A 19,479-nucleotide genomic window follows, 5' to 3' on the forward strand; every position below is an offset into this window, starting at 1 on the left:
GTTTATAGGAAGGGGTGTAAGAGGGATCCTCCGTGCTCCCTTCCTGGGAGGTGGTGGTGACGATGTGAGCCCACCCTCCTGCCCACCGAGACCGCGGGAACTCCATTTTTACCAGCTCGACACAAAAGAGAGAGAGATAGAAGGTGCTGCATGCAGGAGTGAGTGTGTTGGAGCATGACCTTGTTCGGGGGTCAATGCTAAAACAGATATCCAGTGAGTGTGAGGGAGCAGAGAGAATACGCTGACCCTTATCATGACAGAGCGGGGAAGGTTATTGATGCTTGTCCTGTAATCCTGGAAATTTCTTCAGACCGCAGATAATGCACTGAGCTGGTGGTAAGAACAGACCATGCTCCGTGGGTCTGGTGGTGTGATCGCCTCTGGGAGGGGAATAGCCCTCCTCTGTACTAGCCCATCCACCAGAACCTCCGTGCCCCGGTCGACAAACCGTAGTGTAAATGCTCCTTATCTGCAATGCTCGGGGTAAACTCTGCAGGGAAGCTACAAGCTGAGAATACTTAACCGTGTGCCCATTGGCCATTTAATGATGTCAGCAGTGCCAGGGATCACAGAATATCTACGGGTACCCGGGCGATGGTGAGTACCACCCGCCATGATGGGTGAGAGAATCAGGCAGATATTTAATGAGAGGGACACCATCGGATTGGGGTGGGTAGTTAATGAGGTGAGCTCGATGAGATAGCACAAGGAAATAGCTCAGCCTCGTGCGGACGATTCCTCTGTCACACTCAAGGAAAATCAACCACAGATAAATTATTGTTAGAATCTGCCCAATGAGTCATAGATTCTGTTGAATCTAATTCCATTTACAAAGATGCAGAACAAATTTTCATCTGACCTCACACCAATAACCCTTTTACCCATCTATCCTGTGAAGACTGGCTCATGTTTCAGGATGCTATTGAAGTGTCAACATTTCAGCATTCTGAAACATGGGAACACATCCTTCCATAACAATGTCTCTCAGTCTCCTCCTCTCTGTCTATTTCCCAAACCCCTCCCATGTGGTGATAATTAAACTGATTCCCCCGCCATCTCTCTCTGGCAATGACGATTACACCCACAGCATCCCCCTATTATGGCACAATGGAGATATGGAGCTGAAAATGGATGGGAGCTTCACAACCTATCAGTTCCAGCATGGGCTGCAAGTTTCCCCACGCTGGGCAGTGATCTAACACAGTGATACCGAGCAATGCACTGTGGTGGTCTACGCAGTCCTACATGCTGGGAGGGGAACTGTTCCTGGTTTACAAATCAATGCACTGGGGTGGTGTACACAGTCCTACATGGTGGTAGGGTAACTGCTCCTGGTTTGCAAATCAATGCACTGAAGTGGTGTACACAGTCCTACATGCTGAGAGGGTAACTGCTCCTGGTTTACAGATGAATTCACGGGTGATCACGGCAGAGGTCTTTGTGCTGATCAGAGTATCATCACGTTGGTGGTGTGGACAGGAGGAAAAGGTGATGGACAGGTCAAAGAGTTACCCAGAACTTTCTGTCCCCAATATTCTATAACTGACACTCCCCGGAACGTTCTGTCTCTGACATTCTATAACTGACATTCCCCAGAACGTTCTGTCCCCGGCATTCTATAACTGACATTCTCAGAACATTCTGTCCCTAATATTGTTTGTGAACGCCTGGATGTCAGTGAATTGAATAAACGATAAGATCCCGAGGGAAGAGATCCCGTTCAGGGAGAAGGAGACACTGTTCCGAACGTCCCTCAGGCGGTTGAAAGGGTGAATACGTTTTCCCTGCGTTTACATTTCTTCTCGTCTCAGGATTGATGACAATTTATACCAAAATACAGAAATTCCCAAACTCCGTTTGTCTTCAGGAAACTGGTAGAGAATCTTTCAGGATAGCAACGTTTCAACCCTCCGTAATAGGAACTGGGAAGGAGTGACCTGTGTCTGCTCTCAAGTGATCGAGTGTGTGGGAATGTTCAAGAAAACATCTGCCCTTATGGATGTGTCTCTGTGTGTTTGGGGAGGGAGGGTTTCTTGTGGTTTATATCACATTTTTGTCAGTAATTCAAACCTTCCCATTTGCTATTCCAGCTACAATGAGTTTAATAAATCCATGAATACAGGGACACATTTGAAAATCTGCCTCCATGCTGCTGGATAATGGGATTGCTTTCCTTCCTCACAGTTAACGTAGTGACCATCTACGTTCTGCTTTATAAAGACTGTGGATTGTCTCCATGTGTCAGACGTTACCTGGGGGCCATGGCAGCGGCGGATCTCCTGGTCATTGTCTTCGACCTGATACTGAGACACATTCCCATTGTTTATCGGAAACAGTTTTATTTCCTGAGGAAATCCGTCCCCGTGTGTAATATCCACGCCATCCTGCTTTATGCAGCCACTGACTGCTCTGTCTGGTTCACCGTCACTTTCACCTTTAATCGTTTTGTGGCCATTTGTTGCCAGAAGCGGAAACGTAAATATTGCAGTGAGAAAACGGCAGCTGTGATTCTGGGAGCAGTGACTGTGCTGAGCTGTTTAAAGAACATTTTCTGGTATTTTATGCTCACGGCTCGGTATCGGCTGCGGAACCGGCCCTGGTTTTGTGGTGTAACAGACGCTGTTCTATTCTCCAGTGTCTGGGTCACAATCGAGTTCCTCCACCACATTCTAACCCCGTGTGTCCCATTTCTCCTGATTCTGCTGCTCAATGTTCTCACCGTCAGACACATTTTAGTGACCAGTAGAGCCCGCAGAAGACTCCGCACTCACACCAATGGGGACGCTCAGTCTGACACCGAAATGAGAAACCGAAAAAAATCCATCATTTTACTGTTTGTTGTCTCGGCCAATTTCATCCTGTTATGGTCAACGTTAATGCAGTATTCTATATGGAGACGGATGACTGATACTGTGTATACCCCTGTGTATCTCCATCGCTTTGTTAAGGAATTGGGCTTCATGCTGCAGCTCCTCAGTTGCTGCACAAACACCGCGATTTATGCCGTGACCCAGACTACGTTCAGGCAGCAGCTGAAGAATGTGCTGAAATATCCCTTCACCCAAATCCATCAATCAATAAAATTCTCTCATTAATCAATTTATCCGGGATTTTCTCATTTCAGTTCAGAGTTTCAGCGATGGAGCAGCCTGTCACTCTGGTAACGGACTGAGGGTAGCGCTGGCTTTTCCATCCTGATCCCACAGTGGGGTTACAGGGAAACATTTCAATGTTGCTCACAACTCAGGGGCCAGTGAGAAAAGGCATCATCCCACTGACTGTATCCATCACTTCCATTTGTAAACAATAAAAATGTTGATTAAAGTGTGTCGAGCAGTAGAGTGACCAATGCTGTTGTGTTTCTTTGTGTTGGAGAAGCTGAGCTGGAGAGAGACAGACTCAGCCGCAAGTCCTGGTCCTGAGGGAAGGGGAGGGCACCGGTCCCTGAGCTCAGGAACTGGGTTTAAATCCCCCATTGCAGCCTGGCCTCCCCGATTCCTCTCCTCTACTCTTTCTCCTCAATTCTCTCCCTCTCTCTCACCACCACTCCCTTTCACTCTTCCTCATTCTGCCTCTCTCACACACACTCCCAACCCCGGATTCTCCCCCTGCCTCCACCATTCCTTTTCTCCTCATCCGCACTCTCACTGCCCGGCTGTCTCTGTCTCCCTCCAGCGGTTCCATGTATACCCTATTTCCCCCTCCTCCTACCTCCCACTTCTCAACCCCCCACACGCAGCCTCACGACCAACCACGTATCACCACCTTCTAGTCTCTGGGTCAGAGGGAGAGGGAAGGACCAAGGACACAGTGTGTTTCAGAGAGAGAGGGAGAGAGGGACAGGAGCTAGAGATATTCAGTCAGAGAGAAACGGAGGGAGGTGGAGAGAGAGAGACATCGAGGGAGATTTGTAGAGAGTGAGAGAAGGTGGAGATAGTGAAGCAGCGGGGAGAGAGAGTGGAACAATGAGAGATAGTGTGAGAGCAGGGAGGGAGGGGAGGCGAGGGAGGGAGGGAGAGGGCAAGGGAGGGAGGGCGAGAGAGGGGAGGGAATGATGGGGGAGGGCGAGAGAGGATAGGGGAGGGCAAGAGGAAGGGAGAGGGGGAGAGAGGGGAGGGTGGGGGGAGGGCGAGAGATGGGAGAGAAGGAGGGGAGAGCGAGAGGGAGGGAGAGGGTGAGAGAGGAGATGGGAGAAAGGGGATGGCGAGAAAGGGGAGGGGTTGAGCGTGATGGTGGGTGTGGTGTGGAGCAGAGTCTGTGCTAGTGGTGGAGTGTGTGGTGGTGAACGTTACGGTGTAGGTGGTGTGGGATAGTGTGTGTAAAAGTGGTGGAGTGTGTGGGGGTGAGCGTGATGATGAGTGTGGTGTGGGGCCATGGTTGTGATGGTGGTGGGCTGTTTCTGGTTGAGCGTGATGGTCGGGGTGGTGTGGGGTAGTGTGTGTGATGGTGGTGGAGTGTGTGGTGGTGAGCGTGACGGTGGGATGGTATGTGTCAGAAAAATGAGAAATAAAAAAAATTCCATCATTTTACTCTTTGTGATCTCGGCCAATTTCACCCTGTTATGGTCAAGGTCAATGCTGTATTCAAATGGGCCCGGATATATTATTTTGGGTATCTCCATGGCTTTGTTGAGGAATGGGAACTCATGCTGCAGCTCCTCAGTTGCTGCATAAACACCACGATTTATGCCGTGACCCAGACTAAGTTCAGGCAGCAGCTGAAGAATGTGCTGAAATATCCCTTCACCCAAATCTATCTATCCATCAAATTCCCTCATTAATCAATCCATCCGGGATTTTCTCATTTCAGTTCAGTGTCGCTATGGTAACAGACTGAGCGTAGTGTTGGTTTGTCCCTCCTTATCCCACAGCGGGGTTACAGCGAAACATTTCAATGTTTCTCACAACTCAGGGGCTAGTGAGTAAAGGCACCATCCCACTTCCATTTGTAAACAATAAGAATGTGCATTAAAGTGTGCCGAGCAGCAGAGTGACCGAATGTTGTTGTGTGTCTTTGTGTTGAAGAAACTGAGCTGGAGAGAGACAGACTCAGCCCCAAGTCCTGGTCCTCAGTGAAGGGGAAAACACCGGGTCCTGAGCTCTGGAGCTGGATTTAACTCCCTCTGACCCCCAATGCAGCCTGACCTGCCCATTTCCTCTCCCCTACTCTTTTTCATCACTTCTCTCCCTCACTCTCTTTCTGCACAGTGTCTCTTTCTCACCACCTCTCCCTTTCACTCCCCTCTCTCTCTCGCACATCCCCAACCCCAGTTTCTCCATCTGCTTGCACTATTTCCTCTCCCCCTCACCCGCACTCTGCCATCTCTCTCTCCCTCCCGCAATTCCTTCTCTATCCCATTTTACCCTCCACCTACTTCCCACAACTCTCTATTCATTCACCCCCCGGACATGGAATACCACTACCCTCACGCCCCCCCCCCCCCCCATGTGTCTGGGTCAGAGGGAGAGCGAAGGATCAGAGAGACAGAGTGTGTCAGAGAGAGAGAGGGATCGAGGGACAGGAGGGAGAGAGATTCTGTCTGAGAGAAACGAGGGAGGGGGATCGAGAGCGAGAGAACGGGAAGCAAGAGTGAAAGAGCAGGGAGAGAGAGAGGGGAACAAGAGAGAGATAGGGTGAGGGAGGAAGAGAGAGAGACAGGGGAGGAGATAATGAGAGACAGAGAAGTGCGAGGGAGTGGGCGAGAGAGAAAGGGGACACGCCTTAGTGTGAGGAACAAGGAGCAAAACATTGGATGAGAGAGATGGGGAGGTGAGAGAGAGAAGAGGAGAGAGGGAAGAGAGAGAGAATGAGGGAGTGAGAGAGTGAAAGGGCAAGAGAGAGAGGCGGGGTGAGAGATAGACGGAGGGGCAAAAAAGCGGGATGTCAAGAGAGAGGTAGAGGTGGCAAGAGAGAGAGGGTCGAGTGAGAGAGAGAGAGGGCTGCACGTTTCCCACACTGTGCAGGGACCTAATACAGTGTTACAGATCTATGCGCTGGGGAGGTGTACACAGACCAACATGCTGGGAGGGTCACAGCTCCTGGTTTACAGATCAATGTACTGGGATGGGGTACACGGTCCGACATGCTGGGAGGGCAACTGCTTCTGGTTTACAGATGAATTAACGGGTGACCACGGCAGAAGTCACTGTGCTGATCAGAGTATCTCGTCGAGGTTTATAGATAATGGAATAATGTTGTCTGTGCAGCTCCCCATTCTCGATGGAGTGAATTGTTGAACTTCGCCAAAACAGGAATCTCTCTAAGAGTGTCATAGCTTTGCTCTGTTTTTAATAGCCTTACCCACCTTTCAAAATTATTTTGTTTTATACTTTCCAGGCAGGATTCTGATCCAACGCTGCAAATGAACAATTCAGTGGCTGAGCTATTTCAGGTTTTTTTTTATTATACAGTGCATACAATATACCATATACATTGTTGTATAGAGCTGTTTATCTGTGCATAAATATTGTTTTGCATTGACGCTGATCTGTTTACATGTAAATATTATTGTGCATCGAACTGTTTTAGTTTATTTGTATGGGAACTGTTTGTTTATAAATACAAATATTGTTGTGGATGGGAAGTCTTCATGTTTATATTTATATCCTGTTTTGTTTTGGAGATGTTCATGCTTTTTCATAAATATTGTTGTGGATTAGAATTGATATGACTTATATTCCAGACAACAACAACTTGCTGTATCAAAACACCTGCCCCCTTGATACCTTTTGCTCAATTCGGTGGTCCCTGATAACATCAACGACAGCACATTTGCCTTGTGTGTCAGAGAGAGTAGTTAGATTTCACTTAAACCCTTCCTCAATCTCATTAAGAAGTGATTAATCAAAGAAACGACATGTTTTTACAGTTCACCAAATTAAATTAAAAATTGTACAAAGTTAGAAAGATAGAATAATATGGAGTGTATATGTCCATCCTTCTTTCCCTTCAGTGTTGTTTGGATTTTATGAACTGGGAAAAGGGACTGCACTTTAGAAATAATCGAATGAACAGCAGGAAGGAATCTTTTTATAATTTCACTGGAATTTCACTGAAAATTCTGAAGTCTGGTCTAAACCCACCAGATGGCAGACTATTGTAAACTACCCATGGAGAGGTCAGATAGACTCACAGCAATGTTCACTAACCTCACTAGAGGGAAGACTATCGTAAACTCCCCAGGAAGCAGTCAGACAGACTCGCAGCAATGTACCCTGAGCCTACCAGAGGGCAGACTATTGTAAACTCCCCACAGAGTAGAAGAATCGACCTACCCTTCTTCAGAAATGAGGAGGATATGCCAAGCAGGCTAAGATAAAAGGTATGGAGGGCGTTGGGAATGCGATAGGTGGAAGGAGGTTAAGGTGAGTGTGACAGACCAGAGAGGGGGTGGGGGCAGAGAGGTCGGGAAGAAGATTGCAGATGAAGAAGGCGGTGCTGAGTCCGATGGTTGTGACTGGGAAAAGGTGGGCGGAGGGGAAATGAGGAAGCTGGAGAAATCTGCATTCATCCCTTGTGGTTGGAGGGTTCCTATACAGAAGATGAGACGCTCTTCTGCCAAGCGTCCTGTGGCCAGGATCTGGCGATGGAGGGGGCCAAGGACCTGCATGTCCTTGGCGGAGTGGGAGGGGGAGTTAAAGTGTTCAGCCACGGGGCAGTTGGGTTGGTTGGTGCGAGTGGCCCTGAGGTGTTCTCTGATACGTTCCACAAGTAGGTGACCTGTCTCCCCAATGTAGGGGAGGCCACATTGCGTGCCACGAATGCAGTAAATGATGTGTGTGGAGATGCAGATGAATTTGTGACGGATATGGAAGGATCGCTTAGGGCCTTGGAGGGAAGTGAGGGGGGAGGCATTTCTTGCGGTTGCAGGGGAAGGTGCCGGGAGTCGAGGTTTGGTTGGTGTGGGTTATGGACATGACGAGGGAGTCGCTGAGGGATTGGTCATTCTGGAAAGCTGATAGGGGTTGGGAGGTAAATATATCCTTGGCGGTGTGGTCTGTTTGGAGGTGGTGGAAATTATGAAGGATGATACGATGTATACGAGGTTGGTGGGGTGGTAGGTGAGGACCAGTAGGGTTCTTTCCTCGTGGCGATTGGAGGGGTGGGGTTCAAGGGCAAAGGAGCGGGAAGTGGAGGAAATGCGGTGGATAGCTTCGTAGACCACGTCTGAGGGGAAATGCGATCTTTGAAGAAGGAGGCAATCTGGGTTGTTCGGTATTGGAATTGGTCCTCCTCAGAGCAGTTCGGCAGAGGCGAAAGAATTGGGAATATTGGATGACGTTTTCACAGGAGGCAGGGCCACCATTACTGTAATCCCCCATGACTTTCCCCCCTCGAGTTTGCCCTCTCGACTTGCCCCCCTCGACGTTTCCACCCTCGACTTCCCCCTCGAATTTACCCCCTCGACTATTCCCCGTCGACTTTCCCCTCGACTTTACACCCCCTCAACTTTCCCCTCTCTACTTTCCTCCCTCTCGACACGCCCCGACTCCCCCCCCCTCCCCCAGCATTGGGATTGAATGACGGATTAAAAAGACAATATATTTTAATGCAGCGTTCTTTCTCCTTCCAAATACAACATAAACTCCCCCAAAAACACGTAAGCCCGTCATCCCCTCCCTCCCTCTGTGACTATATATGTCGATATATAACGTTAAATATCACACAAGCCCAGATTATATTCCTGACAGGTTTCCCTGTAAACAGTAGCTTTTGGAGAATCCTGATACACTATAACCTTGTGTTGTCCCAGTCCAACACCGGCATCTCCACCATCGAAATATAAAGATCACCATCGAGCTTTAACCAGATGCTTGTTTAAACGCACGCAGCAAGATCCCACTAGCAGCAGTGTAATCACAGAAGGATTGTGTGTGTCCCTGACGCTGGTTAAGGGTTTGATTCTGTCTCCTGGACAAGAGGGAGCAATCCAAATGTTGAACAAATTCCAAACATTTCCTCTTCCTTCTCTGTGGCCCGCATTCTCTGATCCCATCTTTTTCTCACTCCACCTCAGATGTCTGTCGGTTTTATCTCTCTCTGTTTCTGTGTCTGATGCTTCCTCACGGCAGAAGTTATTTAATTTTCTCTGTCTCTGCATCGTCCCGACTTTCAGCTCCTGGATCCAATCTCCTCCTCACCCCAAGGGTTAGGGGGAGCGTGGTGTGGGGAAATACACTGAGAAAGAAAACTAAATCAATTTGAAATAAAATACAACAGTGGCACCAAAATCACAGCTCGATCCGACAGCTCTCTGCCTTCCCCAATCTCCCACGTGACCCTGTGACACTGGTTCAGTTTAATTATTGCAGAATGAATGAATTGCTGACCATCACAGCGACATTGAAATACACAGACATCACCACAGAGAAGTTGACTAGAGGCTAGGAAGATTAATAAACACGGACGCACAGCCATATCCCATAAGCAGCAATCTCACCCCACACACATCGTGGGTGATGCTGGTTAAGGGTTGAAGTATTTGTCTCAAATCCCAAGGCCCCAGTTACCTTAGACCCAGGCTTCAAATCTGTTCAAAAAGGACAAGGCCACAATTCAACCGGACCCGGTTAACCAGATGTCCCAGTAAAAACCAGCCACCCTCCCCAGTGAGAGGAGATTAAACCTCGGGGTAATGCACAGACAAAACTCACCTGGGCACAATAGGCTGCAGCCTGTCAAACAGGCCTCAGGACTTCGTGCCCCCTCTGGAGGAAGCTCTTGTTCGAAGGTTTCCTGCTCCCGAGCTCACACTTTTCAAATCCTCAAGTGGCAGCATTAGTGGGAAGGCTGAGCAGGAAAATCTTTCACAGGGAGACTGCACAGTAATATTCCAGGTTCCCCCCCCCCCCCCCGTGAGACAGACAATTTCTCAGCAACATACACAAACAAACACGTCGGATGGTCAGTTGAGTTTCCATGTTGAAAAGTTTCTGAAATGATGGGTTAGCTGATTAAACCACTCACTGCCTGCAACGATGGCATTAGGGCAATTGACGCACAGAAGGATCCCACACGTGACAGTGCTGCAACAGCTCGATAATCGGATCGTTTTTATTTCCAGGTTAATTATTTCCTGTCATCCCAGAATCACATATTTCAGCTACTTAACAATCTCACACTGCTCATGTTTCTCTTGCAAAACCCATTCTGGTCTTTCTGTAATTCAGTATATAAACATCGCCGAACCCCGTGATTAGACTCCAGGCTGTAACTCACTCTGGGGTATCTGTTATTCTGTATATAAACAACGCCAAACCCCGTGATTAGATTCCAGGCTGTAACTCACTCTGGGGTATCTGTTATTCTGTATATAAACAACGCCAAACCCCGTGATTAGATTCCAGGCTGTAACTCATTTCGGGGTATCTGTTATTTTGCATATAAGCCACTCTGAACCTCTCGATTTGATTCCTCGATTACATTCCAGGCTGTAACTCACTCTGGGTTATCTGTTATTCTCTATACTAACCTCCCTGCACCCCTCGATTAGATTCCAGGCTGTAACTCACTTAGGTGAAAATGTGTTGCTGGTTAAAGCACAGCAGGTTAGGCAGCATCCAAGGAATAGGAAAGCATAAGCATAAGCTTATGCCCGAAACGTCGAATTTCCTATTCCCTGGATGCTGCCTAACCTGCTGTGCTTTAAGCAGCAACACATTTTCAGCTGTGATATCCAGCATCTGCAGACCTCATTTTTTACCTGTAACTCACTTTGGGCTGTCTGTTATTCTGTATATAAACCTGCCAGAACTCCTTTTTTAGATTGCACGCCTTAAACCACTCCGGGATATCTGTTTAATGTATATAAACTACCCTAAACCCTGCGATTAGATTGCAGGCTGTAAATCACTCCGGGGTATCTGTTATTCTCTATATAAATCACCCTGAAACCCTCGATTAGGTAACTCAGTCCGGGGTGTCTGTTATTCTGTATATAAACCACCCTGAACCGTTGATTAGATTCCAGGCTGTAATACAACCCAGGCTATCTGTTACTCTCTACACTAACCTCCCTGAACCCCTCGATTAGATTCCAGGCTGGAACTTAGTCCGAGGTATCTGTTAATCTGTATATAAACCACCTGAACACATTGATTACATTCCAAGCAGTAACACATCCCGGGCTATCTGTTACTCTCTATACTAACTTCTCTGAACCTCTCGGTTAGATTCCAGGCTGTAACTCACGCTGGGCCATCTGTTATTCTACATATAACCCACCCTGAACCTCGCGAATAAGTTCCATGCCTTAACTCACGCAGGGCTATCTGTTATTCTGTATATAAACCACCCTGAAACCCGTGATTAGACCCAGGCTGTAAAAGACCACGGGCTATGTGTTATTCTGCATATAAACCACCCTGAACCCCTCGATTAGGTTCCAGGTTGTAACTCACTCCGGGGTATCTGTTATTCAATATCTGAACCACTCTGAACCCTTCGATTCAATGCCAGGCTGCAACTCATTCCCGGGTATCTGTTTTTCTGTATATAAACCACCCTGAACGCCTCGATTAGATTCCATGTCTTCTCTCACTCTGGTATCTGTTGTTCTGTATATATATAAAACCCTGAACCTCTCGATTACATTCCAGGCTGTAATTCAGTCCGTGGTGTCTGTTATTCCGTATATAAACCACCCTGAGCCGTTGATTAGATTCCAGGCTGTGTTACACCCCGGGCTATCTGTTATTCTGTGTATAAACAACTCCTTTCTGTAACTCACTTTGGGCTATCTGTTATTCTGCATATAAACCATCCTGAACCCCTCGATTAGATTCCAGGCAGTAACACACCCCGGACTATCTGTTATTCTCTACACTAACCTCCTTGAAACCCTCGTTTAGATTCCAGGCTGTAACTCACTCAGGACTGTCTATTATTCTGTTTATAAACCAGCTAGAACCCCTTAATTAGATCCCACAGCTTATCTCACTCCGGTATATCTGTTATTCTGTGTATAAACCACCCTAAACCCCGCTATTAGATTCCAGGCTGTACCTCATTCCAGGGTATCTCTTATTCTGTTTATAAACAACCCTGAAACCCTCGATTAGGTAACTCAGACCGGGATGTCTGTTATTCTGTATATAAACCACCCTGCGACCTTCGATTAGATTCCAGGCAGTAACACACCTCGGGCTATCTATTATTCTCGATACTAACCTCCCTGAACCCCTCGATTCGATTCCAGTCTGTAACTCACTCCGGGCTATCTGTTATTCTGTATATAAACCACCTTGAACCCCGCAATTAGATTAGACTATCATCAATAGTCACAGTTGAGGTGGCGGAAGATTGGAGGTTGGTAACGTGGTGCCACTGCTTAAGAAGGGTGTTAAGACAAGCCAGGGAACTATAGACCGGTGAACCTGAACTCGGCGGTGGGCAAGTTGTTGGAGGGAATCCTGACGGCCAGGATGTGCATGTATTTGGAAAGGCAAGGACGGATTCGAGATAGTCAACATGGCTTTGTGTGTGAGAAATCATATCTCACAAACTTGATTGGGTTTTTTGAAGAATAACAAAAAAGATTGATGAGGGCTGAGCAGTAGATGTGATCAATATGGACTTCAGTAAGGTGTTCGACAAGATTTCCAATGGGAGACTGATTAGCAAGGTTAGATCTCATGGAATAAAGGGAGAACTAGCCATTTGCATACAGAACTGGCTCAAAGGTAGAAGACAGAGGGTGGTGGTGGAGGGTTGTTTTTCACACTGAAGGACTGTGACAAGTGGATTGCCACAAGGATTGGTGCTGGGCCCGCTACTTTTGCTCATTTGCATAAATGATTTGGATGCGAGCATAAGAGGTACAGTTAGTAATTTGCAGATGACACCAAAATTGCAGGTGTAGTGGACAGTGAAGAGGGTTTCCTCAGATTACAACAGGATCTGGACCAGATGGGCCAATGGGCTGAGAAGTGGCAGATGGGGTTTAATTCAGATAAATGCGAGGTGCTGCATTTTGGGAAAGCAAATCTTAGCAGGACTTCTACATTTAATGGTAAGGTCCATGGGTGTGTGGTCCAACAAAGAGACCTTGGAGTGCAGGTTCATAGGTCTTTGAAAGTCGAGTCGCAGGTAAATAGGACAGTGAAGAAGGCGTTTTGTTTGCTTTCCTTTATTGGTCAGGAGTACAGTAGTTGTGAGGTCACGTTGCGGCTGTACAGGACATTGATTAGGTCAGTCTTGGAATACTGCGTGAAATGTTGGTCCCCTTCCTATTGGAAAGATATTGTGAAACTTGAAAGGGTTCAGAAAAGGTTTACAAGGATGTTGCCAGGGTTGGAGGATTTGAGCTACAGGGAGAGGCTGAACAGACTGGGGCTGTTGTCCCTGGATTGTCGGAGGCTGAAGGGTGACCTTATAGAGGTTTACAAAATTATGACGGGCATAGATATTATAGGATAGGATAAATAAACAAAGTCTTTTCCCTGGTGTCAGAGAGTCCAGAACTAGAGGGCATAGGTTAACTTGAGAGGGGAAAGATATGAAAGAAACCTAACAGGCAACTTTTTTATGCAGAAGGTGTGACGTGTATGGAGTGAGCTGCCAGATGAAGTGGTGGTACAATTGCAACATTTAACAGGTATTTGGATGGGTATATGAATAAGAAGGGTTTGGAGGGATATGGGCCGGGTGCTGGCAGGTGGGACTAGAATGGGTTGGGATGTCTGGTCGGCATGGAGAAGTTAGACCGAAGGGTCTGTTTCCATGCTGTACATCTCTATGATTCTATGACTCTATAATTCACTCCGGGCTATCTGTTATTCTGTGTATAAACCACCCTCAAACCCTCGAATAGATTCCAGTCTGTTGCTGACTCCGGGGTATCTGTTATTCTACACATAACCATCCCGAAACCCCTTGATAAAATTCCAATCTGTGTCTGACTTCCATTTTTTAGGGACTCTGTACATTAGCCACCTCAATCCTTTGATTAGATTCCAGTCTGTATCACACTCCTGGGTATCTGTTATTCTGTATATTAACCATCCAATCCAAACCCTGTACAAATTGTCCACAGTGTTCAGGGATGTGTATGTGACGTGCATTAGTCAGGGGTAAATGTGGGGAAATGGATCTGGATGGATTATTCTTCTGAGGGTCAGTGTGGTCTTGTTGGGCTGAGGGGCTTGTTTCCCTACTGTCGGGATTATATGAACCACCCGGAACCCACTCGATTAGATTCCAACATGTAACTCACTTACATGTACATGTTACTCGCATGTTTCAAAAAAGCCCCAAAACCTTCAATTCTATTCCACTTGATGGAGTTTAATTTAGATAAACACGAGGTGCTGCTTTTTGCGAAAGCAAATTTGAGCAGGACTTATACACTAAATGGTCAGGTCCGAGGGAGAGTTGCTGAACAAAGAAACTTTGAAGTCCAGGTTCGTAGCTCCGTGAAAGTAGAATGGCAGGTGGATAAGATAATGAAGATAGCATTTGGTATGCTTTCCTTTATTGGTCAGAGTTTTGAGTATAGGCATTGAGAAGTCATGTTGCGGCTGGATAGGACATTGGTTAGGCCACTGTTGGAATATTGCATGCAATTCTGGTCTCATTCCTAACGGAAGGATGTTGTGAAACTTGAAAGGGTTGAGTAAAGATTTACAAGGAGTTGCCAGGGTTCGAGTATTTGAGCTACAGGGAGGCTGTATAGGCTGGGGTTGTTTTGCCTGGAGCATCAGAGGCTTAGGGGTGACCTTATCGAGATTTATAAAATCATGACGGGCATGGATGGGATAAATAGACAAACTCTTTTCCTTGGGGTGGGGGAGTCTAGAACTAGGGGACGCAGTTTCAGTGTGAGGGGAAAGAAATGAAAGAGATCTAAGGAGCAACTTGTCACCCAGTGGGTGGTACATTAATAGAATGAACTGCCAGAGGAAGTGTGGAGTCTGGTAAATTTGCAATATTTAAAATGCAGCTCGATGGGTATATGAATGGGAAGGTTTGGACGGATATGGGCCAAGTGCTTGAAAAAAAGGCAAGAGTAGGTTTGGATACCTGGTCGGCATGGAGGGGTTGACCAAAAGGGTCTGTTTACATGCTATACATCTCTATGTCTGCATGACTCCGCAATTTTGTGACTCATTCCCAGTTATCTGTTATTCCGTTTGTAAGCCATTCCAAACACGTCGATTAGATTCCAGTCTGTCTCTCACTTCTGGGTATCTCTTATTCTGTATATAAACCATAAACCCCTCAATTACATTCCAGTCTGGAACTCACTCCTGCGGATCTGATATTGGATCTGTGAAGTAATTAGTTTTGGATGTTAGACTGAAGAGATGATAAACTAAACGTTCAAATGTTACATTGGGAGCAGGAACACAGAATGCTGCTGTTTCATTTCTGCTCTGTTAAATATCTCCAATTTTCAAATTGGAGCTGAATTTCTGTCAAAATGTGGAGAGTCCTAAAAGCTGTTTATTGTCCTGCATGAATGCATCATCAAAACATGAATTCCGTTGCAAGATAGGAAATGGAGGCAGCTCTTTGAAGGCGTATGTATCTCTATGATTCTGTGTGTCTGTGTATGTCTGTTCATGTGTGATTCTGTGTGCGTGTTCAATGTTAAATATTTTCAATCTGTATTGATGTTGCCAGTCTCTCTTTCTTTTCCTTATTTATAAACTCAGTCATCGCCGTGCTGATATAAAATGGTGGCGATGAACAAATCTAAGATGGCTGCCTGACTGATTTTTGTCGGGAATACATTCAGCAAGGGAGAGGGGGCAATGTGTCCAAAGCCATTTCCATTCATTGGTGCGAACATAGATAGGAAATGGAAACAGCTCTTTGAAGGTGATTAAAATGTAAATCCCAGAACCTGTTTACAGTGAATGCGGAGAGATAACCTAACATTCCAGTAAGGTCTGCCTTACTTTCCAAGCTCCTAATAAACGAGAGAAACATAACATACAAAACCTGAAAGAGGTCAGCCACTGAATTGTAGATTTGCAGCTTTGGGTCAGAATCCTGCCTGGCTAGGCCTCATCCCAAATTGAAGGGTTTCTCAAATCCCACACTGACATTCTGTGGGTTCAAATTGGGAAACCATTGACTAGATCCAAGGCTGTAACTCACTTCGTGGTATCTATTATTCTGTATTTCAACTGACCTGAAACCCTCGATTACATTCTAGGCTGTAACTCACTCCGGTGTATCTGTTATTCTGTATAGAAACCACACTGGATCCCTCGATTAGATTCCAGGCTGTAACTCACTTCAGGCTATCTGTTTATCTGTATATAAACCACACTGAATCCCTCGATTAGACTTCAGGCTGTAACTCACTCCGGGTTATCTGTTATTCTCTATATGCACCACATTGAACCCCTCGATTAGATTCCAGGATGTTACTCACACTGGGCTAACTGTTATTCTGTATATAAGCCACCCTGAAACCCTTGAATCGATTCCAGGCTATAAGTCACTCTGGGGTATCAGTTATTTTGCACGTAATCCACCCCGAAACCCGCAATTAGATTCCAGGCTGTAACTCTTCCCGGTCTTTCTGTTATTCTGTATAAAAATCACCCTGAAACCCTTGACTAGATTCCTGGCTGTAACTCACTCCGGGCTATCTGTTATCCTGTATATAAACCACCCTGAACCCCTCGATTAGATTCCTGGCTTTAACTCACTTAAGGCTATCTGTTATTTTGTATATAAATCAGCCTGAACCCCTCAATTATATTCCATGCCTTGACTCACTCCAGGGTATCTGTTATTTTGTATATAAACCACCCCGAATCCCTCGATTATATTCCAGGCTGTAATTCACTCCGGGGTATCTGTTATTCTGTTTCATCACCTCCCTGAACCCCTCGATTATATTCCAGGCTGTAAATCACTCTGGGCTATCTGTTATTCTGTATATAACCCAGCCTGAACTCCTCGATTTGATTCCAGTCTCCAACTCAGTCCGGGATATCAGATATTCTATATATAAAACCCACCCTGAACCGTCGATTAGATTCTAGGCTGCAACACCTCCTTGGATATCTGTTATTCTGTATACAAACCTCCCTGAACCACTCGATTAGATTCCAGTCTGTAACTCACTCTGGGGTATCTGTTAGTCTGTATATAAACCACACTTAACGCCTCGATTAAATTCCAGGCTGTAACGCACCCTGGGATATATCCTATTCTGTATACTAACATCCCTGAACCCCTCGATTAGGTTCCAGTCTGTAACACACTACGGGCTATCTGTTATTATGTATACAAACAACACTTCATGCCTCGATTAGATTCCAGGCTGCAACTCACCCCGGGATATCTCTTATTCGGTATACTAACCTTCCTGAACCCCGCAATTAGATTCCAGTCTCTAACGTCCTGTCAGGGTTGAAAGGGATGGCTGGTAGTTATAGGGAATGTTGGCTGACTAAAGCAATTGTGGATTTGGTTCAGAAAAAGAAGGAAGCACATGTCAAGTATAGACAGGATAGATCGACTGAATCCTTAGAAGAGTGTAAAGGTAGTTGGAATATACTTAAGAGGGAAACCAGGAGGGCAAAACGCAGACATGAGATAGCTTTGGCAAATAGAAGTAAGGAGTATCCAAAGTGTTTTTACAAATATATTAAGGACAAAGGGTAATTAGGGAGAGAATATGGGCCTTCAAAGATCAGCAAGGCCACCTTTGTTGGAGCCACAGAAAATGGGGCAGATATTAAATGAATATTTTGCGTCTGTATTTACTGTGAATAAGGATATGGAAGATATAGACTGTAGGAAACTCGATGGTGACATCTTGCAAAATTTCCAGATATACAGAGGAGGAAGTGCGGGATGTCTGGAAACGGTTCAAGGTGGATAAATCCCCAGGACCTGATCAGGTGTACCCGAGCAATCTGTGGGAAGCTAGAGAAGTGATTGCTGGGCCTCTTGCTGAGATATTTGTATCATCGGTAGTCACATGTGAGGTGGCGGAAGACGACAGGTTGGCAAACGTGGTGCCACTCTTGAAGAAGGGCGATAAAGACAAGCCAGGGAACTTTAGACCGGTGATACTGAACTCGGTGGTGGGCAAGTTGTTGGAGGGAATCCTGAGGGACAGAGTGGACATGTATTTGGAAAGGCAGGGATTGATTCGGGAGAGACAACATGGCTTTGTGCGTGAGAAATCATGTCTCACAAACTGGATTCAGATTTTTGAAGAAGTAACTAAGACGATTGATGAGGGTGGAGCAGTAGATGTCATCCATATGGACTTCAGTAAGGCGTTCGACAAGGTTCCCCATGGGAGACTGATTAGCAAAGTTAGATATCATGGAATACAGGGAGAAGTAGCCATTTGGGTACAGAACTGGCTCAAAGGTAGAAGACAGAGAGTTGTGGAGGGGGGTTGTTTTTCAGACTGGAGGCCTGTGACCAGTGGAGTGCCACAAGGATTGGTGCTGGGCCCTCTACGTTTTGTCATTTACATAAATGATTTGGATGTGAGCATAAGAGGTACAGTTATTGAGTTTGCAGATGGCACCAAATTTGCAGGTGTAGTGGACAGCGAAGAGGGTTTCCTCAGATTACAACAGGATCTGGACCAGATGGGCCAATGGGCTGAGAAGTGTCAGATGGGGTTTAATTCAGATAAGTGCGAGGTGCTGCATTTTGGGAAAGCAAATCTTAGCAAGACTTCTACGTTTAATGGTAAGGTCCGTGGGTGTGTGGCTGAATAAAGAGACCTTGGAGTGCAGGTTCATAGCTTCTTGAAAGTGGAGTCACAGGTAGATAGGATAGTGAAGAAGGCGTTTGGTGTGCTTTCCTTTATTGTCAGACTACCGAGTACAGGCTTTGGGAGGTCGTGTTGCGGATATACAGGGCATTGGTTATGTCAGTCTTGGAATATTGCTTGCAATTCTAGTCTCCTTCCTATCAGAAAGATGTTGTAAAACTTGAAAACGTTAAGAAAAGATTTACAAGGATGTTGCCAGAGTTGGAGGATTTGAGCTACAGGGAGAGGCTGAACAGACTGCTGCTGTTTTTGCTGGAGTGTCGGAAGCTGAGGGGTGACCTTATAGAAGTTTACAAAATTATGACGGGCTTGGAAAGGTTATGATAAATGGACAAAGTTTTTTTCCCCTGGTTCAGTGAGTCCAGAACTAGAGGGCATAGTTTTAGTTAGAGAGTGGAAAGATATGAAAGAGACCTAAGGGGCAACTTGTTCACTCAGAAGGTGGCACGTGTATGGAGTGAGCTGCTAGAGGAATTGGAGGAGGCTGGTACAATTGCAACATTTAACAGGCATTTGAATGGTTATATGAATAGGATGGGTTTGGAAGGATATGGGCCAGGTGCTGGCAGGTGGGCCTACATTGGGTTGGGATATCTGGTCGGCATGGACAAGTTGGACGGAAGGGTTTGTTTCCATGTGTACATGTCTATGATTCTATGACTCTATAACTCACTCCAGACTACCTGTTATTCTGTATGTAAACCTCCCTGCAACCCTCA

Source organism: Hemiscyllium ocellatum, chromosome 13, assembly GCF_020745735.1.
Source record: "Hemiscyllium ocellatum isolate sHemOce1 chromosome 13, sHemOce1.pat.X.cur, whole genome shotgun sequence".
NCBI lineage: Eukaryota > Metazoa > Chordata > Chondrichthyes > Orectolobiformes > Hemiscylliidae > Hemiscyllium > Hemiscyllium ocellatum.